Here is a 26,119-nt window from a genome sequence, read left to right as displayed (position 1 = left end):
AATATAATAAATAAACATAGTATCAGAAAAATCTCATCAAAATTTATAACAATATTTTCCCAAAGGAAAATAAATCCATCCAAAAGAAAGAAATCCAAAAGCTGCTTATATTCCAGAAGATTTTTTTAAAGTCCCTGTTCTTTATAAAACTAGAGACAAGTAAAATTAAAATATTATAAACCAGGATCAAAATAAATTAGAAAACATATTTTTAAAAATAGCATAACAATTTTATTAGAAAAATTTAAGATTGCATTAGTAGCAGAAAAAAATAAACTTAGAAAAAATAAAGTTGGTGCTGTGAAGGAGAAACTTGGGAGAATTACCCAGGAAATATAAGAAGGGGACTAAAACATTGAAGTAATTTAAGAGAAGGATAAGGGTATGAAAGATAGTTAATAGAGATCCAAAATGTAGTTATGAAAGGAACAGAGACAATACTGTCTCTGTAGATAGCCTACCATCTATATTGACTTGAATTACGGCCTTACTCTGTAAACCCATGGCATGGATTTAATGCATGGTGAGTGGACAACTCAGAAACAGAAAGTCAAATATTGCGTGTTCTCACTTATAAATAGAAGCTAAATAACGTGTACACATGGACATAGAATGTGGAATAGCAGACACTGGATATCAGAAGGATGGGAGGGGGTGAGGGATTAGAAATTACTTCATGGACATAATGGACATATAAAAGGGATGGTTACATTAAAATAGACTTCACCACTGTGCAATATATTCATGCAACAAAACTGAACTTACATCCCTTAAATTTATACAGTTAATAAAAACACACAGCAAAATTTCCCAGATAAGGAAATTCACTGAATGTCACAGATAAGGAAAGATTTCAGTTAGCATCGATGTAAACAGATTCTTAGGTCATAAAAAATAGTTTCACATATCAACCTCTGATCACTTTGCATTCTTTTTTCTCCACCTCTAGCAGTTCTCTCACATCATGTGTTGTTAAGTACTTAGCTGAATAGTCAAGAGAGGTCTTTTAGTAGACCTCTGGAACACTATTGCTTCTTGCAGCTGTGTCTCTGTAGTACTATGCTCTGCAAATGCTAGTTCCTTTGGCTTCTCAGACTCTGCTCTGTCTCTTCAACTGAATGGAGTCTGCTGGGATCTGCCTGGGTTCCCTTTTCTGGTGCTGCTTCCTAGAAACTTTTACAATAAAGTAGATAGGAGCAATCCTCAGTCTTACTGCCTTTATTTTCCATTTCTCAGAGATCACTATCCTTCAATGCCTGATAGCCAATGTCTAGAAAGCCATGCATATATATTTTTCTAGTGTTTTAATTGTTTTGATTAGGAGGCTAAATCGAGTCCCTGCTTCTGTATCTTGGATGAAAGTGAAAGTCTCTATTGCATTTTGTTAGCTATGTTTCTTAGTCTATTTTTTTTTTAATTTTCTGCTTTAAAAATGCTTTGGAATTGTGTTTATAACTCATTTTCATCTTTACTGGCTTTTTCTTCTCCTTCTCAAACTTGTTAAAAACTCTAGAGATGTATAGTTATCCTACCTAGTCTTGATAGGATCACTACTTGAAATATCTATCTTGTATCTTATAATATAGTTCTGCAATCACTAAGACAAGACAAAATTGCTAATGTCCTGGCTTTGAAACTGTTTTCCTCAGCCACTGAGGAAATATTGCTAGCCTTAATCTCTGGTTTAAAACACCCATGTCAGCAGCTATTCTCAAGCAATATGCTTCATATGCAATCTATATTCCAATATTCCATCATACTACAAAAGTGGAGCTTTTTTTACTGGAACACCAGAATCCAGAACATCCACATTTTCAGGTTTTGGGGCTTGGAGATGTATGTTTTGCATTTTTCATCACATTAAAATTGTATCTATTGAATATCGGAACTAAAAATACAGTTTAAAATGTGGCCACACAATAATAACAAGACATCTTATTCAGAAGCCTCTAGAATAAGGCTTTTTAAAAGTACCTTACATTGCTCATTCTTATACATTATCTTATTAATAGTTAATGGTGCATGTAACTATTTCCCTCCTAACAATGTGGGTTGTTTGAAGGTAAGGACCATGCCTTATTTATTTCCATATTGCCTTCACTCTAATATACTTCAAATTTCCCATTCACCTAATAAACTATATTAGTGAGTCATAAATAGTTATTAGTACTCAAGGAAAATATCCACTTAACAGAGAAAGAAAATGTGGCTGTTATCAGAGTTAACCATATACATTTTATTAGAAAAAGAAAGTCATCTTTTCAATAACCCTTCTCATTTATTATGTTGGTTATTACAGTTTGAGTGATATGAGGTGAGACAGAATTATAGTTTACTTGCTTTGAATAAAAAACAGATATTTGTGATGTAGAAAAGAGAGAAACAGAAGTCAAACAAGAAAAAGAGGATACAGTTAAAGTGGCTATAGGTCATGCCTCTGAAGGGAGAAAAGGCTGATGGACTTTTCAAAATAATAATTCTGAAACAGAAAATCAAATAACCACCACTTATAAGTGGGAGCTAAACAACTGGGGGACACATGGACATAAAGATGAAAACAACAGACAGTGGGAGACTCCCAAAGTAGGAAGGAAGGGAAATGCAGTATTAGGGTTCTCTTAGAGGAACAGAATTAATAGGATGGATAGATAGATAGATAGATAGATAGATAGATAGATAGATAGATAGATAGAGTTTATTAAGTATTAACTTATATGATCACAGGGTCCCAAAATAGGCTGTCTACAAGCTGAGGAGCAAGAAGAGCCAGTCCGAGTCCCCAAACTGAAGAACTTGGAATTGGTGTTTGAGGGCAGGAAGCATCCAGCACAGGAGAAAGATGAAGGCTGGGATGCTTGGCCCATATCTCCTTTTTACGTTTTTCTACCTGCTTTGTTTTCACTGGCAGCTGATTAGGTTGTGCCCACCAGATTAAGAGTGAGTCTCCCTTTCCCAGCCCACTGACTCAAATGTTAATCTCTTTTGGCAATACCCTCATAGATACACCCAGGATCAATACTTTGTATCATTCAATCCAATCAAGTCGACAGTCAGTATTAACCATCACAAGTTCACCCCTTGTCAAATTGAATCCACACACATCTCCTGAGATCATAATCTTCAAATAATAAAGACAATAAGGTCGTAATTACAACTCACATAATACAACTATCCTGGGTACAGCTGGAAAACAACAGTCTTCAACACAAATACTATTACACAATGTTAACAATACTTAGATGCCGACATGAAGTCAATAAATCTTATGTCACATGACAAAAGATAAAGGAAATAAAATGAAGATATTTTCTTAGTACAAGTGTATACATGCACAAACAAGTTTTTAACAAAAGAAGGGAGAAAGAATCATGACAATTATAGTCCTCATTTCTGAAGCTGGTCACGTCGTAGCTGGTATTGATGACTACCTTCTTCTACTACCCATTCTGTATTCTTTTTGCCTTCAGCAAGCACCTCAGCAGGTCATGGTTTAGTGTGTTTTTTTTTCCTTGTGGAGTCACCCAAACCTTTGCTCCTGAAGGGTCTGGGTCATTTTTAGGCCTGCTTGGATTGGGCCGTTGTAGTTTCTCATTGACCTCAACCACAGGGCATGGTAATACTAAGAGATGTCCTAATGGATCTCCTGTATTCCATGTGTACTCTTCCTTACCTCTGTTGTCGAGTAGTAGAATGATTTCGTCTTGATAGTCTGGGTTGATCACACCAGTCAACGCTGTAACTCCCTTCTTAGCCTTTTGACTTAAAGGTAGGAGGAGCCCAAAGTGTCCAAATGGCAATCTTAACTATCAGTTTAATAGAATCGCTGTTGTGATTTCTGGTGGCAGCATTCCTTCCTCTGGAACTAAGACTTCTAGGCTAGCAGAACGTAATATTGTGGGGAGAGGAAGCAAAAATTTTGTTAGTGGGTCACTGTGGGAGATGGTAAGTGGCGCCACTTCCACTTCCACCCCTTGATTCCTGGACCCATGAATCCTGACTATGGGAGAAACAGTACCATATATTGAATGCTAATTCAGAGCATACATGGCCTTCTGGAGGACTTTGTCCCAGCCCTGCAAGGTATTGTCACCTAGTTGGTGGTGTAATTGTGACTTCAAAAGGCCATTCCACCATTCTGTCAATCTAGCTGCTTCAGGATAATGGGGAACATGGTAAGACCAGTGAATTCCATGGACATGAGCCCACTGCTGCACTTCTTTAGCCGTAATGTGAATGCCTTGGTCAGAGGCAATGCTGTGTGGAAAACCATGACGGTGGATAAGGCACTCCGTGAGTCAATGAATGGTAGTCTTCGCAAAAGCACTGCATGCAGGATAGGCAAACCCATATCCGGGGTAAGTGTCTCTTCCAGTGTGGACAAACCTCTGCTCTTTCCATGATGGATGAGGTCCAATATAATCAACCTACCACCAGGTAGCTAGCTGATCATGCTGAGAAATGGTGCCATATTGAGGGCTCAGTATTGGTCTCTGCTACTGGCAAATTGGGCACTCAGCAGTGGGCTTATCCAAGTCATCTTTGGTGAGTGGGAGTCCATGTTGCTGAGCCCATGTGTAACTTCTATCCCTGCCTCCATGGCCACGTTGTTCATGGGGCATTGAGCGATGACAGGCGTGGTTGGGGAAAGAGACTAAGAACAGGTCATTCTATCCACTTGATTATTAAACTCCTGCTCCGCTGAGGTCACCCATTGATGAGCACTCATATGGGATATAAATATCTTCACAGTTTTTGACCACTCAGAGAGATTCATCCACATACCTCTTCCCCAAATTTCTTTGTTACCAATTTTCCAATCATGCTTCTTCCCAGTCTCTGACCATCCAGCCAAACCATTGGCTACAGCCCATGAATCGGCATATAATCACACATCCGGCCATGTCTCCTTCCATGCAAAGTAGACGACTAGGTGAACTGTTTGAAGTTCTGCCCACTGGCAAGGTTTCCCTTCACAACCGTCCTTCAGGGATGTCCTAGAAAGGGACTGTAGTGCTACAGCTGTCCACTCTCAGGTGGTGCCTGCATATCATGCAAAAATATCTGTGAACCAGGCCTTAGTCTTCTCTTCTTCTGTCAACTGATCATAGGGAACTCCCCATGAGGCCATCAGTACAGGCTAGGGAGAGAAGGCAGGGTGGCAGGAGTGGAGACTATGGGCATTTGAGCCACTTCCTCATATAACCTACTTGTGCCTTCAGGACCTGCTTGAGCCCGATCACATATATACCGCTTCCATTTCATGATGGAATGCTGCTGTGCATGACCCACTCCTTCTCTGAGGAGAATAAATGGAGGCTTTACCCTACATATGAAATAGACTTAACTGAAATAGTCCAGTCAAGTCGCTAAACTAACAGACAAGCAAACAAGGAACCAACAACAAAACCAAACCTCAGAGAGGGAGATAAGTATCCAGAGTTGCTGGAACACTTTTTCCTAGAAGTCCAGTTTTCAACAAAAAATTATGAGACCTGCAAAGAAGTAGTAAAGTTTTCCTTATATGCCAGGAAAAAAGGTGACAGAATCTGTATGAAAGAGGGCACAGTTGTTAGACCTAGCCAAAGCAGCTATTTAAAGATATAGCTGAAGAATTAAAGTAGACCATGTTTACAGAAGTAAAGGAATATATAATGACATGGTCTCATCAAATAGAGAATATCAATAAAGAAATAGCAATTATAGGCCTGGCATGGTGGCTCACACCTGTAATTCTAGCACTTTAGGAGGCCAAGGCTGGTGGATCACCTGAGGTTAGGGGTTCAAAAACAGCCGGGTCAACATGGCAAAACCTCATTGCTACAAAAATACAAAAATTAGCTGGTCTTGGCAGTGTGTGCCTGTAATCATTAATGAATGAGATCAGCACAGTGCGTAAAAAACCAAGATCCAACAATATGTTGTCTATAGGAAAAACAATCAAATATATAAATAGATTGAAAGTTAAAAGATGGAAAAACACTATCATGTAAACAACTCTAAAACAGTTAGAGTAGTTATCATAGTATCAGACAAAATAGACATTGACATAAAATACCACTTCACAATCAATAGAATGACTATAATCAAATAGATAGATAATAAGTGTTTGTGAGGATATGAAGAAATTATAATAATTACGCTTACCAGTGGGGACTTAAAATCTTAAAATGGTGCCGTTACTTTGGAAAAAACCTTGTCAGTTCTTCAAAAAATTAAAAATAGAGTTATCATGTGAACCAGAATTTCCACTCTTAACAAAAAATTTTACATAAAATTTATGACAGCATTATTTGTAATAGGAAAAATGGAAACAGTTCAAATGTCCATCTACTGATTAATGGATAAAATGTGGTTAATCCATATGGTAGAATATTATTTAACAATAAAGTGAATAAAGTACTAATATACTGCTACATGTTATAAAAGAAAAAAATCCTTGATAATATTATGGTAAATAAAAAGATACAGTTATAAAAGATTACATATTTTATTATTCTGTTTATTTAAAATACCCACAATAAGCAAATCTAGAAATAGAATGTAGATTTGTGATTGCCTGGGGCCACCACTAATGGGGACATGTGTGAGGAGGAGGATTGACAGCTAATGAGTATAGAGTTATTTTTATGGTGACAAAGTGTTCTAAAATTAATTGTGGTGATGGTTTTAAAATTCTGAATATACTAAAAACCATTGAATTATATAGTAAAAATGGATTAATTTTTTGTGAATTATGTCTCAGTAAAACTTAAAATATATGATTGTCAGATAAAATGTAGTGTGCTCAGTTAAATATGATTTTGAGATACATAGTGAATGACTAGCATAAATATATCCCAAATATTATATATTATAAAACTATATTACATTTATAAATAAAATGTTTATTTTATAAATAATTACCCATTGTTTATCTCAAATTCAGATTGAACTGGGTGTCTTATATTTTTATTTGATAAATCTGGCAACCCTACATCAAGACAAAATAGCCTGGGCCCAGACAGCAGTTTATCTGGTTTTTCTTTAAATAACTGCCTAAAGCACTCCAAGGGAGCTAGCTTCACATCTAGTTACTTATACAGTATATACAGAACATAAGTATTTCAACCTTGCATAACTTAGCACATTTTATGCATGTCTTGCTACTATTGTATTAGTAATATCTGTTTAATATACCTAAGTAATTTAGCCCTTGCCAAAGTATACAATTTTAATAAAAAGAAAAAATGTCATATCTTTCTTGTTTATATCTTGGGCATATTGCTGAAGAAGTATGTGATGGTTACTACTGAGTGTCAACTTGATTGGATTGTTAATCATTGGCAAGTTGTCAATCATTGGCAAGTTGATTGGAGTGTCAACTTGATTGGATTCAAGGATGCAAAGTATTGATTCTGGGTATGTCTGTGAGCATGTTGCCAATGGAGATTAACATTCGAGTCATTGGGGTGGGAAAGGCAGACCCACCCTTAATCTGGGTGGGCACCATCTAATCAGCTGCCAGTGCAGGTAGAATATAAAGCAAGCAGAAAAACATGAAAAGGCTAAACTGTTGGGAGAACTGGGAACACTTTTACACTGTTGGTGGGAGTGTAAATTAGTTCAGTCATTGTGGAAGACAGTGATTCCTCAAGGATCTAGAACCAGAAATACCATTTGACCCAGCAATCCCATTACTGGGTAGATACCCAAAGGACTGTAAATCATTCTACTATAAAGACACACGTACATGTATGTTTATTGCAGCACTATTTACAATAGCAAAGACTTGGAACCAATCTAAATGCCCATCAATGGTAGACTAAAGAAAATGTGGCACAGATACACCATGGAATACTATGCAATTATCAAAAGGAATGAATTCATGTTCTTTGCAGGGACATGGGTGAAGCTGGAAACCATCATCCTCAACAAACTAACACAGGAACAGAAAAGCAAACACTGCATGTTCTCACTTATAAGTGGGAGTTGAACAGTGAGAATACATGGACACAGGTAGGGGAACATCACACACTGGGGCCTGTCGGGGGTTGAGGAACAAGTGGAGGGATAGCATTAGGACAAATACCTAATGCATGCGGAGCTTAAAACCTAGATGCGTTGATAGGCACAGCAAACCACAATGGCACATGTATACCTAAGTAATAAAGCTGCACGTTCAGCACATGTATCCCATAATTTATAGTAAAATATAAATAAATACATACATGCATACATACATAAATAAATGCTAGACTGGTTTAGCCTCCAGCCTGCATCTTTCTCCTGTGCTGGATGCTTCCTGACCTCAAACATCAGACTCCGAACTCCTTGGGAGTTTGGAGCTTTGGGACGGACTGGCTTCCTTGCTCCTCAGCTTGCAGACGGCCGACTGTGGCACCTTGTGATTGTGTGAGTTAATACTACTTAATAAACTCATATATATATGTATCAGTTATTATATATGTTATATATCAGTTATTATATATATCAGTTATATATATATCAGAAGTATATATATATATGATATATATATCAAAAGGATATATATATATGTATATATATCCCATTAGTTCTGTCCCTCTAGAGAACCCTAATACAAGGAGATTTTCTCTATTTATATAAAATATTTAAATTTGGTAACTTGTAATCTAAACCTTTGGAGACAATTTCAGAGTATAACTGAGAATTTACATAGTAGTCAGATTATTTAAAACATAACTTCTATCTATCACTTATATATCCAAGTAGATTTTGAATACATTTATCTAAGTAACCCACCTTGCAAACTCATACAGTCCTTTTTTGTTTAGTAACATCTGGGGTTATTTTTAAGTCAAAGTAAAGTTATAGAAACCTGTAAATATCAAAATCTTTATTGTCATACCTCAAACCTCATTTTAATGTTTTATCCAATTTTAGTATTCACTATAGTCTCTAGCATTGAGTAGAGAATGATGTTTGCCTAATCTTAATAGCAAATCTACAATCATATAATAAAGATTTTCCACAACTGAGGAATTATTCTAAAAATGTTGTCAACAATAGGAACATCACTGGAATAAAAACAAAGTCTGCCAATGTGACATTTACTTATTCTGATATGTGTCTCAATATTTTGAAAACTTACAGAAATGAGGCAAGTCTTTACTGAATTTTTAAAATAATCTCAACTCTATAGAATCCAGTCTAACAGAAACATTGATTTTTTGTGTGTGCCAAGCACAAGATCTACAATTTAAAAAAATAGCAGACATAGTATCTATTCACATTGAGCTTAATGCTTAGGAGGAAAACCATAATGCACAGGCATAATTACAAAAAAATCATTATAATCATTGTAATTATTTGTGCATATCTCTGAGTATTTTTAAAAGCTCTTAAATCTTTGCCTTTTCTTTTTAAGGAATTTTCTCGGATGTTTGAATTCTAATCAGTAGCACATATATATGATTTTCTGTCTCACAGCAGTTCAGAATTTGCAAACTAGAAGCAATATGGAAAGAAAAGCTCTGATAGAGTCAGACATCTAATAATAGAAGAAGTGATAAGGAATAACTGACAGCAAGAAAGAAAATAAAATTAAAAAGTCTATAGACATATACATGTATCTTAGCTCAATAGTCTCTGTTCTTCAAACTTTTATCTTCATGAATGAAATTCATTCTTCAAAATAAACCATATCTGGAAGTTAAACAAAAGAAACCCATAAATTCAATGCTACTCTTATGAAGGTAAAAGAGGGACAGGGAAATGTGGTTGAAAGGAATCAAAGTCTGACTTTAACAGGTGCTGGAGAGGATGTGGAGAAATAGGAACACTTTTACACTGTTGGTGGGATTGTAAACTAGTTCAACCATTATGGAAAACAGTAGGGCGATTCCTCAAGGATCTAGAACTAGATGTACCATATGAACCAGCCATCCCATTACTGGGTATATACCCAAAGGATTCTAAATGATGCTGCTATAAAGACACATGCACACGTATGTTTATTGCGGCACTATTCACAATAGCAAAGACTTGGAATCAACCCAAATGTCCATCAGTGACAGACTGGATTAAGAAAATGTGGCACATATACACCATGGAATACTATGCAGCCATCAAAAAGGATGAGTTTGTGTCCTTTGTAGGGACATGGATGCAGCTGGAAACCATCATTCTTAGCAAACTATCACAAGAACAGAAAACCAAACACCACATGTTCTCACTCATAGGTGGGAACTGAAAAATGAGATCACTTGGACTCGGGAAGGGGAACATCACACACCGGGGCCTATCATGGGGAGGGGGGAGGGGGGAGGGATTGCAATGGGAGTTATACCTGATGTAAATGACGAGTTGATGGGTGCTGACGAGTTGATGGGTGCAGCACAGCAACATGGCACAAGTATACATATGTAACAAACCCATACTGTTCTCGTGGTAGTGAATAAGTTTCATGAAATCTGATGATTTTATAAGGGGTTTATCCTTTCACTTGGCTCTCTTTTCTCTCGTCTGTTGTCATTGTAAGACATGCCATTCATCTTCCACCACGTTTGTGAGGCCTCCCCAGCCATGTGAAACTGTGAGTCCATTAAACCTTTTCCTTTGTAAATTACCCAGTCTCAGGTATGTCTTTATCAGCAGAGTGAAAATGGACAAATACAGTGGTGCAAAATTAAATATAAAAAAGTACCCCAAATCCTTCTTCACATCAACAGATAAGATAGACTTGAACGTAAATGCTTAAACTATAAAACTTCCCATAGAAAATATAGAAAAATAACTACACGATCTATGGTAACCAAATATTTTAGAATGAATATAAAAATGGCATAGACCAAAAAATTGATAAATAGGAATCCATAAAAATTAAGATCTTCCCTACGTCAAACTTCACTGTAAAGACGAAGAAAAGTCAAACCATAGGGAAAAAACATTTGCAATTCATATGCTTAACCAAGGACGTATCCTGAATACATCATAGACTCTTGTAACTCAATATAAAATGTTAAAAAGTGTTATCTGAAACCCAGGTGAAATGGATGTTCTATCGCTCCCCTACTTAGTTATGACTATATGACTAAGTTCTAGCTTGACTCACAAAAAATAATCTCTACATAGTTCTCTTATACTTTACTTTTCCTTTTTTTTTTTTTTTCTAGATGCAGATGAGCATGGCAACGTGAGAATATGTCAGCGGCCCGAAGATGAAATGAGTGTAACTCCCTGAAATCCCTGTTAGAAGAGTCTTTCCACTGGTTGGGAACGCTAATTGTATTTTGAGTGAGAAAATAAATTTTTGTTATGTAAATCATTGACTTTGGGGGGCTTATTTGGTATAATCACTGATGTTATCCTTACGTAATATAGTTGCCTTGCATATTATTCTGTGTTCTTGTTGCAGCAACTCAGAATGTTACAGCAACTCAGAATGTTACAACTTCTGCATTGGAATAAAAAAAGGTTAGTTCCTTTGGAATTTTATGAGTTCCAAATTTTAAAATATTAAACCTTTAGAACAATTATTTATATTGTAATAACAACGATATTTAGGGAAGAAAGACTAAATAAAAGGAGAAAGAAATCTCCTTGGCATTTGCCAGTAATTTACAGGTCAGTTAATTCTCAATAAATCCTGTACAAATGAAAAAATCAAGACTCACAAAAGTTAAATGGCTCTCCCATTCTCATCCAATTAGTAAATTGTGGACCCAGAATTTAAACACTAGATATTCTAACTTCAAGTGGTACACTTATCACAAGATAATGCTGCTTTTACAGGAAGACAAAAATACATGAGCCACAATATTTTCTCCATGTTATTGGAATAAGCAAGGTACATGTGAAGGAGAAAAGCAAGTAGATGGTAAAAACTGTTAGCATTTTTGAGAATTTTCTTTGTATAGTCACTGTGGTAAATACCTTACTTGCATTAGTTCCATTCATCTTACTACCAGTTTATAAGGTTGTTGCTATCACTCTGCATATTGTGTATCAGAAACTCAGGGTTAGAAGCTGAAGTAAATTCACCAAGATCACAGAGCAGGCAAGTTGAAGAACCAGAATTCACCCTGAGAGTCTCAAGTGAAGTATTTAGCGTCTTAATAATGTGCTATGTAGCTCACCAGGCCTTAAAACTGAAAAACAGAATTGAACTTTCAGATCTATTGATAATCGCAGAAAATTATCTCAATAGATACCGTCATTGTCAAAAACCAAGCTGTTTCATAAGACATATTCCAAGCATGTATGACACAATTGCCTTCCTTTTCTGTTCAATTGACTTTATTCACATAATCAGCAATCATTTATCATACTAAGTGCAAGCAGCGTGGGGCAGTAGTTTAGGATAAAAGGATTTTAAAGACTTATGCCTTTAATTTTTTCTTTATTCCTTCTCTTTTAAGAGTCATAATTTCTCAAAAGGATACTGCTGAGCAATTTATAACATTTCCTATTATGAGCAGAAAAATGTACTCTATGACAACTTTTAACCAAATGATTTATTTATATATTCGTTTAATTAGCTGAGTACATCGAATTTCTAAAGCAATATTTCTCAATCTTTATTTAAACCATGCATCATCAGCCAAGAATTCTCTAAGCTCTACATTCTGTAATTTGTATTTTGAGCATTATAATTTTTAAGTTATACAATGATATTCTAATATTGCATATGATCTTAAAAATGCATATAAGTCACTCTATCCTACCACATCTCAGAACTCCCACTATCCTTTACTTTTTCATCCTGTCTTTGAGAATCCCTGTTGCAACACCAAAACATTCATTTTAAGGCTGACACATTCTTCTTCTAACTCCATTCTTACCTCCCAGAGCCATATTCAGTCTTTCCCCAACTCTGCCCTTTCCATCTGCTCCCTATATCATGAATTTTTAAATAGTGCTTCAGTATTTAAGCATTTTGCTCCTAAAAGTAGAGATTTATATCTCTATGATTTTATTCTGTCTTCTGATAGGTAACACTGAAAAAATTCATTTGTTCTTTAGAGGTGTGTGGCGGGTGGGAAGGAAGGACAACAAAGTATAAGCATTCAAGCTCTATCCACTTTGCTACACTTTGAGAAAATTAGTAATTAGGCTAATTGATTCTAAATGCAATCTACTGAACTTGAATACTATGTTTCCAAAAAGTAACAAAAAATAAAAAATAAAAAAAAAAAAAAGGGAAGAAAGAAAGAACAGAGAACTAGGCTCCCCTGTCTGCCTTTGCAGAAAATAGTTTTTCTAGACCTCAGTTTTCTGTCCTGAACACATGAGCTTTTGTAACTTTGCAGATTTAAAAGGCTCTGTTGATTCTTCTGGAATGTGGATGCATGGGTACTAGGAAGACCATCTCCAACACAGTTCGAGGGGTCTTGAACACTAGTCTTAGAGCTGGGATGTATGAAAAAGACTCAGAATGAAGTGAAGCCATATGCTTCTTTCAAGGAAGAAGGAAACAGTGATAAGAAGGTCAACCTGTGAGATATCACAGACACTGTGGGAAATTCTGCCATAGGGTAAGTGGTGAGTGAGCTGATTGAGAGAAAGTGCCTCAGCAGAGGTCTAGAAATGACAGGTATTTGGGAGGAAATGTCTCAGAGGGGGGTGTGGTCATTTTAATAGAGAGAAGAAATGAATACTATCACCCCTCTAACAACATTATAAATTGTCTACTGCTATGTGAGAACTGGGATTTCAGAATTAACTGGAGATGGTCAGGAAATGATTAAAGCACAATTTCACATTTATATAGTTTTGAATACAGTACCAAGCCTAGTCAGTTACTGGTTGTGTCTGCTTGTGTCAATTTTTTTATCCTCTCTAAGCTTCAGTTTATTTGTGAAAAGGGGTTTACAAAACTTGTTTCATGGAATTCTTGAGATAAATTAAATTATGTATAAACATTCCTTACCAGCATATGGGAATTAATCATTCAGTGCAAGATATTTTTATAATTAAATAAGGATGTTATCTAGAAAACATTACCATAGTATATCTGTCATAGGCCGAGCAGGGACCGAGCAGTGAGTAAAGCCCTTAGGTACTACCACCTGAGCAAACAGAGGACAAATCCACAAGAACATTATTCCATTTCCTGCCATATGGCAGTTAATAGATACTCATGATGAGGGATTTCTTATTTACAATAAAAATATTTTTAAGCATATCCTTTGGGCCAGGCACTGTTCTGAGGTATCCGGTATTAACATGTTTAATCTTACCTGGTGAAGCACAGTCTATTAACATTTTTATTTTATAGGTGAAAAAATTGAGGAATGAAAAGACTAAGAATTAGTTCAGGGTCATTGAGATAAGCATAGCAAAGCTGGAAAAGAAGGAAGCCTAGTACAAGGACCATTTTAATCATCTTGAAATCATGCCTCTCAGGGTGGCGATACAGGGATAAGTGTATTTCATAGTTACAAACTCAAACCAGTGAATTAATGTTGTTTTACATTAGTTAAATGTGTGAATTCATAATGTCGATAGCCTAATTACACTTCAGTTATCCTTTAAAATGCTGGGAGGTAGCAGGATGAATATGGCCACTCTGCAATTTTTAAATCTGCTTCTAAATCAGTCTTCTGTATCTCAGTAAATGGCATCACTGTCAAACAATTTGCTGACTCCCAAATCTAGGAGTCATCCTTAAATTCTCGTTTTATCTCACTTTCCCTATTCCAATCCATTAATAACCCTAATAATTCTATCTGGGATCATACCCCAATCAATATATTTTTCTTCCTCTCCACTACTTCCACCTTTGACAAAACCACCACCAAACTCTCATGCTCACAAGTGTAATGTCTTCCCAACTGGTCTCCCTGATAAAGTTCATTCCCTTCACAGCAGCACTAATAATCTAACCTCTACCTCCCTCTATACCCCTTTCTACCTCTCTTCCTCTTACCCCCTACATTTTGTCAACACTGGCTTTTTTAGGTTACTTGAAAAAAAGTTCATTTCCACCTTCAAGCCTGAACTTCGCATTATTCTTGCCTTCATTGTCATTCACCTTTCATGCTAAATGTCATTACCCTGAAAAGAACTCTCATAACCATGTAATTTGAAGTAAAACAAATAAAATGTCATTACAAAATTACTCTGAGAATTCTCATAGGGATGTACCAATAAAATAGTAGCAAATGTTAAGATGCTGTTAATTGCTCATGTGAGTGACAAACATTGAAATAGAAAAAGATTTAACTATCAATCAAATGGGCATTGGATTCATTGAGAATTAAAAATTGAATGCTAGTCTGTATATTTGAAGCCTACCATGCTCCTTGAAGTTTGATCTGTTTAAAAATGAGAGATTTACTCAGGATCAGCTGTAGGCATGCCTTGATTTGGCTTCAGCAGTGAGAAGTACTCAGCATTAGCCTCGAATTTAGAGAGGTACTTTAGTGCTTTGAAAAGGAGAACAAAAATTGCTTTGCTTCAAAAATGAATATTTCTTTTTGCTCCACTGTCTCCAATGCCCTTTACAGACTTAATTAGACTAAAGAAGTAATTGGGGATTAGGAAAAAATACAGAACTAGAATAGATGGCAGACAAAGACTGTTGTGTTCCCTTCCTTCCCTTCCTTCCTTCCTTCCTTCCTTCCTTCCTTCCTTCCTTCCTTCCTTCCTTCCTTCCTTCCTTCCTTCCTTCCTTCCTTCCTTTCAATATAGCCTTAGAAGAGATAAAGTACACTGAGGGACTTGGGACTCTGTTCATGTGTTTGTTATTAACGAGTTGAGATTTGCGGAAGGGGATTATGTAGCAGCTCAAATTGTCCTTTTATCTTCAAATTTTCTTCAGTTTGGAGATAATAGGGACAAACCTAAAGCTGACTAATCCTATTTTGGGGAAGAATCAAGAAGCATCTCATGCTCTCAAGGGTACTTCTCTCATTAATAGCAGTAACAATCTCTACAGTTTATTGTGCATTCTGTTCCAGGATTTTGCCAGTGTCTTTTCATGGCATGTTGAATATGTTGCATTTAACATAATCCTCACAATCTTATGAAGTTGATATTATCATTTTCATTTTATAGGCACAAAAACGGAGGCTTCAATCTCTTTTACAATTTACTCCCAAACACTCAGCTAGTACCTGATGGACTTGTAGGCTGAAACAATTTTATCTGCATTTAAGGCCCTTTATCTTAACCATTTCACAGTATTGCTTCATATCTGTGCCAGGAAACGTGGATTAATTAAAATTTCCAAAGCTCATTTGTTCATATCTCAAGCATTTTTATATCTAAGAGGTAGGAGTCAGTAATTGTCTGCTTCTACTTGCCTTCCTGAATGCAGGCAATTTCTAGTAATCCAGATTTCTTTCTTAGACACAGGATTCCCTTTTGTCTGCTTACCATTTAATTGCTTTTTAATAATTGTTAGAAACCATCTTAAATTTTCCTTCCAGCTCTCTTGAGTTCTCATTTTCTCTTTCCATCCTGTTGTTTGGGGAAGTAGATACTGGATATTTGCTCGCATTCGTTCTTTAAAGAAATAGCTGTTTTTCAAGACAAATATCATATTCAATGGTATTTTAAAAATATTTTATTACTAATCCATATATTAGTTGAAAGGGAACTGTATTAGTCCGTTCTCAGGCTGCTAATAAAGACACACCTGAGACTGGGTAATTCATAAAGGAAAGGTAATTCATAAAGAGTCTAATTGACTCACAGTTCAGTATGGCTGTAGAGACTTCAGGAAACTTACAATCATGGTGGAAGGGGAAGCAAACATGTCCTTCTTCACATGGTGGTAGAAAGAGAAGTGAGAATGAAGTAGGGGAAAAGCCACTTATAAAACCATCAGATCTCTTGAGAACTAACTCAGTATCATGAGAATAGAATGGGAAAAACCACCCTCATGGTTCAGTTATCTCCACCTGATCCCTCCCACAACACATGGGGATTATGGGAACTACAGTTTCAGATGAGGTTTAGGTGGGGCCACAGTCAAACTATATCAGAAACTGAACAATCTTAGTCAATATTTCTCATTGTAAGGTTCAGAAAATAGTAATATTAAAAAACAAAATAATCTGTGCAGGGTCTTAACATTAATTGAGGCAGATCTGAAATTAGAAAAATAATAGCCAGTCTCTGTTACTGACCTAAATGTTAACAGTTTATACTGATCTTATGCCAGATATATTCTCACCTTCTGTTTTTTCTTGATATTCCATATACATTCTCAATTTCTGTTCCTTCCCCAGAAAACTTATTTGAAGCCTTTAACCTCTACTCCAGGTTTTTACCACATCAGGTTATTTATTAGTGCAACCTGCCTCTCCATTCCACCTGCAAACTATTGTCTTCTCTAACCCTGTTCTGCTTTTTTCTTTTTCCTCATAGCACTTATCATTTTCTATCATGCATTTTACTTTTATTTATCTAAATGCCTGTCTCCTCCTCACCACCAGCATGTTTGAGTAGAAACTTTGTCCATGTTCTTCATCCAGGTGTTCACAGAAGCATTATTCACAATAGCCAAAAAGTACAAACCACCCAGGTGTAGATCAACTTGTCATTGAACAAAATATGGTCTGTTAATACAATGGAATACCATCTGGCAACAACAACAACAACAAAACAATGAAATACTGACACATGCTACAACACGGATAATTTCAAAAGTCTTATGCTAAGTGAAAGAAGTCAGACCAAAAAAAACCACACGTTATATGATTACATTTATATTCAATGTTCAGAATAATATAATGTACAGAGACAAAAGTAGATCATGAATTCCTATGGATGAGAGTGGAAATGAGGATTAACTGTAAACTGGCATGAAGGGTCTTATCAGGGTAATAACAATGTTGAAAAACAGGAGTGCTGTGATGGTTGCACAATGCAGTAAATTTACTAAGCATCATTGACTAGTACCCTAAGAGTGGGATAAATTATTAGATAAATATAATAGTTGGTATGTTATATAGTGTAACTTGTGCCTCCATAAAGTTTTTCTAAAAACAGGGTGTTAGTAGAGATTAGTATGGAACAGCAGCATGCCTGAACACTTGATGGTGTAGAATAGGATCCTGGAAGCACACTTTTTTACAGACTCCCATCAATGGATGCAAACAAAAACCTGCAGCCCCTGTTGTTGCTCACTGAGTAAAGCCTGCTCATGAATAAGCACCAGCAGATCTTGCAGATCCCATTTCTTTTCAAAGTTTTGAAATTCAGTTACAATAATAGGTTGCAAGTAACTCTTCTCTGTGTGTGTGCTGTATACTGAATTCCTTTTTCATTTTGCAAAAGATTTTTCTTGTCATTTCTAGATGTTTACTATGTTTAGGTTTTACTTTTGAGAGGAAATCACAATGTAATCCACAATCTTCTTTGCAAACACCAGCATATATAAAAGAACCAGCATACAACGTCTCTCCACTTTATCCTTTTTTTTTTTCTGGCCCTAATTCATGGACTATCTCTTGTTCCTATTCCTATTTGTGCTCAGCTGTAAGCATTTTGATTTTTGATCTTTCTTTTCTTTTTCTTCTCCTATGGCGATAAGAGGTAAATTGGAGTGTGAAGAAATAAATTTAAGGCTCAATGGTTTAGATTTTCACTCCTTAATGTGAATCATAAACTCCTTAAAAGAGCTGTACTGATTGCGATGGGGGAGATATAACTGGTATCTGTTTCACTATATTAGTGATTGGCAGTATTATATTTAAAAAGTCTATGCTATCAACCTCAGAGCAGTTTTTTTCTTCTAATAATTTATAATGGAGCATTTGTTCCATTATCTATTTACCCAACAATTACTTATCAAGCACCTTCTCTGTGTTGAAAACTGCTCTAGGACATAAAGACATAGAAATGAAGAAAATGGACAAAAATTCTTACTCTCATAAAGACTGCATTTTTGTGAGGGTAAGTGGGTGGGGGGTTCTGCATTTAGCCCAATAGGCTAAATAGGCCAATAGGCTATTCACTGCACAATCCTAATACATTTGAATAGCTCTCCTGATTGTCACACAACGTGCCAACCTTGTTAATAAGCAAGCAAATGGTCAGTAGACAATGATATGGATATTTTGTGTGAAGTACTCTTCTAGGAAATTGGGTTATATCAATGAACAAGACCAACAAAGATCCTGTTGTTCACAGGGCTTCCATCCAGTTAAATATTAATATTAGAACATAATTAGTTCTATAAGAAAGAATACATAGTGTGGCTTAAGTGAGGGAAGTTTGCAATATTAAATATATGGTCAGGTTAGATATTTGAACAAAGACTTGAAGAACATAATAGAATTTGCCAAGTAGATATCTGGGGGAAGATAAAACAAAGTCCCTAATAATGGAGTGTGCCTGGCAGGCTCTGGAAACAGCAAATAGAAAGACCAGTGTTATGGAATTAGGAGGGGAGAAGTGCTAAGAGGTGAAGTCAGTGTGGCATTAGGAGGCCAGGTCATAGCCTTGTAAACCTATATAGAGATTTTGGATTTTATTCTAAATGAAGTGGGCTCATTGATAGTGATACGATCTGACATATTTTACAACACACTTCGACTGCTACATTGAGCACAGGCTATAGAAAGTCAATGATAGAAGAAAAGAAGACATGATAGAAATCATCCAAGTCAGTTGTGATAGTGTCCGGGCCAGAGTGGGTATACTGGAGTTGCGGAGTTGTAGAATTCTGAATAGATTTGTAGCAGGGCCAATACTATTTCTTGTAAATTGTATTTGTGGTTTGCACAAGAGAGAGAAGTCAAGAATGACTTCCAAGTTCTGGCCCAAACATCTTTTCAGAGATGTTGGCAACAGTTGCAATAACTGTGAGAGGGTATACATTTTCAAGAGAAGAAAAGGAGTTCAGTTTCAGATGTCTGTTAGACATCCAAGGGGATGGGTAGAGTAAATAGTTAGATATGTGAGTCTGAAGTTTGAGGGAGGGTTTTTGGTTGAACACAAAAGTGTTGTAGCATTTTGCAGAGTGCAGTGGCTCATGCCTGTAATCCCAGCACTTTGAGAGGCCACGGTGAGTGTATCACTTGAGGTCAGGAGTTCAAGACCAGCCTGGCCACCATGGTGAAACCCAATCTCTACTAAAAACACAACAAATTAGCTGGGCATGGTGGTGGGCACCTATAATCTCAGCTACTCAGGAGGCTGAGGTAGGAGAATTACTTGAACCCAGGAGGCAGAGGTTGCAGTGAGCTGATACCGTGCCTCTGCACTCCAGCATGGGCGACAGAGCGAGACTCCATCTCACCAAAAAAAAAAAAAAAAAAGATGCTGTAGTATTTTACAAGGTGGTACATGCAATGGAGAAAAATAGATCAGAGAAAGAAGATAAGTAGTTTGTGTATATAATGGAGAGAGAGTTGCAATTTTAAATTTGGACTCACTCAGAAGACAACAGTTGAGAAGAACAGCAACAACAACAAAACTAAAGTAGGTGAGAGAGTCAGCCACCTAGATATAACTTGGAAGAATATTCCTGAAGATAGGAGTAAGATGATACAAAAGCTATGTATTGGAAGCTATGAAAGAGACTGATAGGAGGTAAAAGTCAGAAAAGTAATTGTGGACCAGATCACTTGGTGCTTTGTAATCTATTGCAAGGACTTAGGATCTACATTGAGTTAATGGGAAGATAGTGCAGTGAGTTGAGAACATCACTGGTTGAGCCAACTAAAAATTATAATGGTCACTTTGGACTGTGTGTTGACTGTGGACTGAGAATGGCAAGAGTGCAAGAGAACAGTTGGGGAGCTAATGCAACAAACCCCAAAAAAGATGATGTTGTCTTGTAGAAGGTTGGTAGCCCTGTAGGTGCTGATAGGTGTTTGGCTGTAGATACATTTGTAAAGCTAGAGTCTATTCATACAACGAAGAAGAAGAAAGGCGAGCTATGTACGTTTGACCAAAACGAGGAAATTCGAGAGAACTTTAAAATTTCTGTTTAATTTTCTAAATAAATATTTGCTGAAATCCAAAAGGTCCCAAGCATTGTCTTAGGACATCAAAAGGAATACATGAGTGATCTAGGCTACTAATTTGGCAGGGAAGAAAAGCTACTAAGGCATGCAATTCATGGGATGTGAGAAATAGGTTATTAGAGAACACCATGAAAAAGATATGAGCTTTCATTTGAATTAGGATAAGAGGGAATCTGCTTAAACAAAAGGAGCCAAAGTTTTCATAACTACCTGTTAAAATTCTACTGGCCCATGAGGACATTTTGTAAGAATTCTGGAAGATTAGGTAAGATTTTAAATAGGTGAATACGGGATTCTGCTTTATTATGCTTTAAGTTGAAGACATAGAAGAGTAATGAAAGACATCAAAAGTCATAAATCAAGGCCTTCACAGTGTGGGAAGCTGAATTTTTAATTTGCTATTCTATATAGCCCTATTCACTAACCATCAATCACTCTTCCTTCTCAAACTCAATAATACCAATATTACCCAGCCAGCTACCTTCAGTACTTCATAAGCATTCTACTCAACAACTTCCTCACCAACCTTCACCATCTCTACCTCTTCCATCATCAACTTTTATTTTTTAAATATGTCTCTGAGTTTATTAATTCATTAATAAATCTATGTGCCAAGCTCTGGGGGCGAAGGGCTAACTGAAATAAAATAAGAAAACCCTAATTTCATTAAACTTCCCTTCCTCCCAGAGAAGATGCTTTTAGTTTAGACCCTCATTAGACTTCTCCTGTAAACTAGTTTTTTCTTGGTATCCCTTCTCCTATTCTCTCCACTCCAATCTGTTTCTGTTCTGGCATCAGAGTGACAGTGCTCTCTCTATAAAATATAAACCTGATCACATTATACCCTTGATTTATTTTAGCACTTTAAAAAATTGCAAATAATATGAATCACTCAAGTTGGCCAAACAAAAATGGGAATTGTTTGATATACACAACTGAAGGGTCCAAGGATATTTTAGGCTTTAAGAAAAGCCTATCTGAATCTTTGAATGACATAGGAGGACTCAGTCTTTTGCCATTCTTAGCTTGTTCTGCAACATGTTGGCTTCATTACTAGACAGGCTCTGTCACAAAGCACTGTGTCTGAAGCTTTCTTATTACTGCAACTTTTACTGAATCAATAAATCTGTAGTAAAGGAATGATGCAACTTTCTACTTCATCTTATAAGCAGTGATGGTAAGATCTAATTTTCAGTTTTTCTTTTTTTTTAGATAAAATAGTCTGATGTTTGTGGAGAAACAAAATTGCCCTGGATACTACTAACAATAAATATCATTTATGGTTCCCTAAGTTTTTAATCTATTATTTCCCAGGGTTTAGATACAAAATATTTTCCTGTTGTTGTGCCAGAGTTGTCAAAGGTTAGAAAGGGCTTTTATTAAAATAGCTTCAGTAAATGGAAAGAGATTTCCCTAAAGCCCTTTAAGGCTGATGTGAAAACATAGAGTGCTATTTGGCTAGGTAAAAATTGTGATCCATCTTCTCACTGACCTAAAAAGCTATTAACGAAAGGGCCAAATACAAACGATTATTACAAGTTTCCTTCACAAAGGACCAATTTCTGGCCATATAGTAAAAGAAAGTCAATGTTGTTTTTGCTCCCCCTTTCCCCACCTTGAAGGAGCTGGGGAGGATGGAGAAATGAAGGTTGGAGGAAAGAAGAGAAGAGATGGTAGAAAGAAGAGGCTGGGTAGAGAGAGGGTTATAAGAGGAGCTACAAGCTTGCCGTAAATATACAGGTTACCAAGGTGCTTTTTTAAAATCTAGGTAACAGAATGTGATATAGATATAGACATAGGTAGAGATCTTGGATATCTATTTCACTATCCTGATTTTTTTTTAACTTGGAGCCCATAGACATTAAGAAGCAATTCAATGTCACATAGCAAGTAATAGGAAAAGTCCCTGACTTCTGCTCTGAAAGCCTTTCTATTGCTATTTTTTTTTCTATTGCTATTTTTGTGTATTCATCCATAAATTACATTGCACTTCTTTCTTTTTATTTATTTTTTAAATTATACATTAAGTTCTAGAGTACCTGAATACAACGTGCAGGTTTGTTACATAGGTATACATGTGCCATGTTGGTTTGCTGCACCCATCAACTCATCATTTACATTAGGTATTTCTCCTAATGCTATCCCTCCCCTAGCTCCCAACCCCCGACAGGCCCCAGTGTGTGATGTTCCCTGCCCTGTGACCATGTGTTCTCGTTGTTCAACTCCCACCTATGAGTGAGAACACACATTGCACTTCTTTACAAAAGGATATGGAGTGACAGTCAATAAAACATCCATTAACAAAATAAATGGTTTTTTTTTGTTTTTTTTTTTTTTGTTTTTTGTTTTTGAGACAGAGTCTCTCTCTGTCGCCCAGGCTGGAGTGCAGTGGCCCAATCTCGGCTCACTGCAACCTCTGCCTCCTGGGTTCATGCAATTCTCCCGCCTAAGCCTCTGAGTAGCTGGGACTACAGGCACCCGCCACCATGCCGGGCTCATTTTTTGTATTTTTAGTAGAGACGGGGTTTTACCGTGTTAGCTAGGATGGTCTCCACCTCCTGACTCCTTGATCCGCCCACCTCGGCCTCCCAAAGTGCTGGAATTACAGGCGTGAGCCACCACGCCCAGCCCAAAATAAATGTTAAAATAGAATAGAGGAATTCCATTTGAGGAACTACATGGTCTAGAACATTTTAGCCATTGATACTTCATATTCTATGTGACACCAACTTAATACTTCCAAGTGTATCTTAGACTGTTGGTATAAGGTTATAGAGGTCTTTCTCCAAAGGATTGAATAGCTCTGAGAAGGTGGAGGGTGTTTGAGGTTAATGCACAGTATTCACCACATCCTTTCACATCTTTGCCTAAAGTGACATGCTAACTTACCATGACAAACTGCAAAGAGCCATTTTCTATAAATGAAATGTCCTTTCTTCCTTTTCCTGTGTGTGTGCGTCTGTGTGTGTATGTGTGTGTGTGTGTGTGTATGTGAGAGAGAGAGAGAGAGGGCATCTGTGTATATAGTTTTAACTATTCCTACTTCAAATCTGAATTAAAAATAGAAAACATTATGCCGTAATTGAAAAAGGTAATGCTGGAACAATACAAGATGATAAAAGAAAACTTCAGCCAAAGTAAATTTAAAGAAGTTTAGGCCGGGCGCGGTGGCTCAAGCCTGTAATCCCAGCACTTTGGGAGGCCGAGACAGGCGGATCACGAGGTCAGGAGATCGAGACCATCCTGGCTAACACGGTGAAACCCCGTCTCTACTAAAAAAAAAAATACAAAAAACTAGCCGGGCGAGGTGGCGGGCGCCTGTAGTCCCAGCTACTCGGGAGGCTGTGGCAGGAGAACGGGCGTGAACCCGGGAGGCGGAGCTTGCAGTGAGCTGAGATCTGGCCACTGCACTCCAGCCTGGGCGACAGAGCGGGACTCCGTCTCAAAAAAAAAAAAAAAAAAAAAAAAAAGAAGTTTAATTGAGCAATGAACAATTTTTGTGAATCTGGCAGCCTTCTGAGCCAGGGGAGGCTCAGAGACTCCAGTGGAGCCATAGGATGAAAGAAGATTTATGGACAGAAAAAGGAAAATGACATACAGAAAACGGAAGTGAGGTACAGAAACAACTGGATTGGTTACAGCTCGGCATTTGCCTTATTTGAACACCGTTTGAACAGTTGGCTCTATTTGATTGGTCAAAACTCAGTGACTGGCACAAGTGTAGGCCATAGACTGTTTACAACTTCACTTGTTATAATTCACAATGTACAGAAAAACCTTTAAGCTGAACTTAAAATATGTAAGGCGGGAGCTTTACTGTAAACTTGATTTAACAAAGGTCGTGACTATGAGATGAAAGTAAAATGTGACTTTGAATAAATTCCTTTGTATTTTGGGATCTCGGTTTCTCTAGAAGCACCATAGGGAACTAGAGAAGATGATAATCACTTAGGACATTTTTCTTCCAGTTTTGAAAGCCCTAAGAGCATGAAGTTAGCAAACAGTGCACATATAAGCCATGCTGCACATCTGCTCTGCCCAGGCCATTGGTATTCTTTGGACTCACCTCTCTTTGATCACTGATGCTGGTGTGATCTTGTCTTTAATCACATCTTTCATTTGCTCTTGGGAAATGTGTGCTCTGCTTTGGTTCCTACCTTACTCTCTGCTTTTCCTAGCAGTTGGAATAAAACTTCAGCTTCATTTTTTAGCTCTGTCTTAATTTTACATCATTGGTAAATTGCAATTGATGTTATTTTTTGTAGCTTTCTTTAAGATATATGACAGCTGCCAAACATTTTTTCATCACCCTTTGCTCTTGTTCTTCTTACAATTCTTTTGAGTGCTTTACCCTCCTTCTGTATAACTTCAGCCTTCACTCCTCTCTGCTCCACCTTCTGCTTTCTTCTCGTTTCATCCTCCAGATTGTCTCATAAAATAAAATGCCCTGTTTATTTTTGCCCAAGAGTTAATAGTACATAAAGTATTAAGAAAATTTCCTGGGTTATCACTCTAGCCTTTGTAATGTAAATACATCTCTCCAAGGGGCAGAAAATCTCTGGTGTCCCTGGCTTTGTGATCTAAAGATGTTTCCAAATTCTGGATTCTTATTTTACTTTGAAAGGCAAACATATACTTCTGGAGTTAGGTAAATCTCTCTGGAGTTCTTGCACTATCTTGACAGTAGTATAATTGTTAGGTAGTATGGTAATTGCATGTTTAGTTTTATAAGAAACTGCTAAACAGTTTTCCAAAGTGGTTGTACCATTTTGTATTCCAATTATTTTTGTAAAAATTTTTAACCATAAGCAGTTTAGGCTGCTGTCTCCAAATCACATCTTACCACATATTCCTCTTGAGGACCAATGGAGCAGCTGTAAGAAATTTTGTGATCTGGCTGAGGGATAGTGAATGAAAGATACCTTTTAATAAAGTTTAGTGAAATGCAATTATGTAGCTCAAAATCATAACCATACGTGTTAGGAATTTTTTGGCGTAAGAATGTCCAGAAATACACTGCTGTTCTAGATCAACTCAGCTGGTGGGTTAAAATGAAGGTACCTGTTATGATCACTTTCTACGCAGTGGAATTATGTGTGTAGCAGAACAGAAACAAGGTTTGATACATAAAGAGTCAAGAGTTCTTTTTTGAAAGATCTTTCAGATATGCAGAGATT

The 26,119-nt window shown here is 36.8% G+C and overlaps 1 long non-coding RNA gene across 4 annotated transcripts in view; it reads left to right on the top strand.

Annotated features, from left to right (window-relative positions):
* LOC102139027 (uncharacterized) overlaps window positions 1-26,119 on the top strand; it is a 352,230-nt gene that overhangs the window by 317,200 nt on the left and 8,911 nt on the right. For all 4 annotated transcript variants that reach the window (XR_010580858.1, XR_012422769.1, XR_010580860.1 and 1 more), the window contains 2 exons: window positions 11,133-11,253; window positions 11,375-11,433. This is a non-coding gene — a long non-coding RNA (uncharacterized lncRNA). The remainder of the gene's footprint in view (window positions 1-11,132; window positions 11,254-11,374; window positions 11,434-26,119) is intronic.

This window comes from Macaca fascicularis, chromosome 14, assembly GCF_037993035.2.
Source record: "Macaca fascicularis isolate 582-1 chromosome 14, T2T-MFA8v1.1".
Taxonomy (NCBI): Eukaryota; Metazoa; Chordata; class Mammalia; order Primates; family Cercopithecidae; genus Macaca; species Macaca fascicularis.
This window is presented reverse-complemented; position numbering and strand designations above follow the sequence as displayed.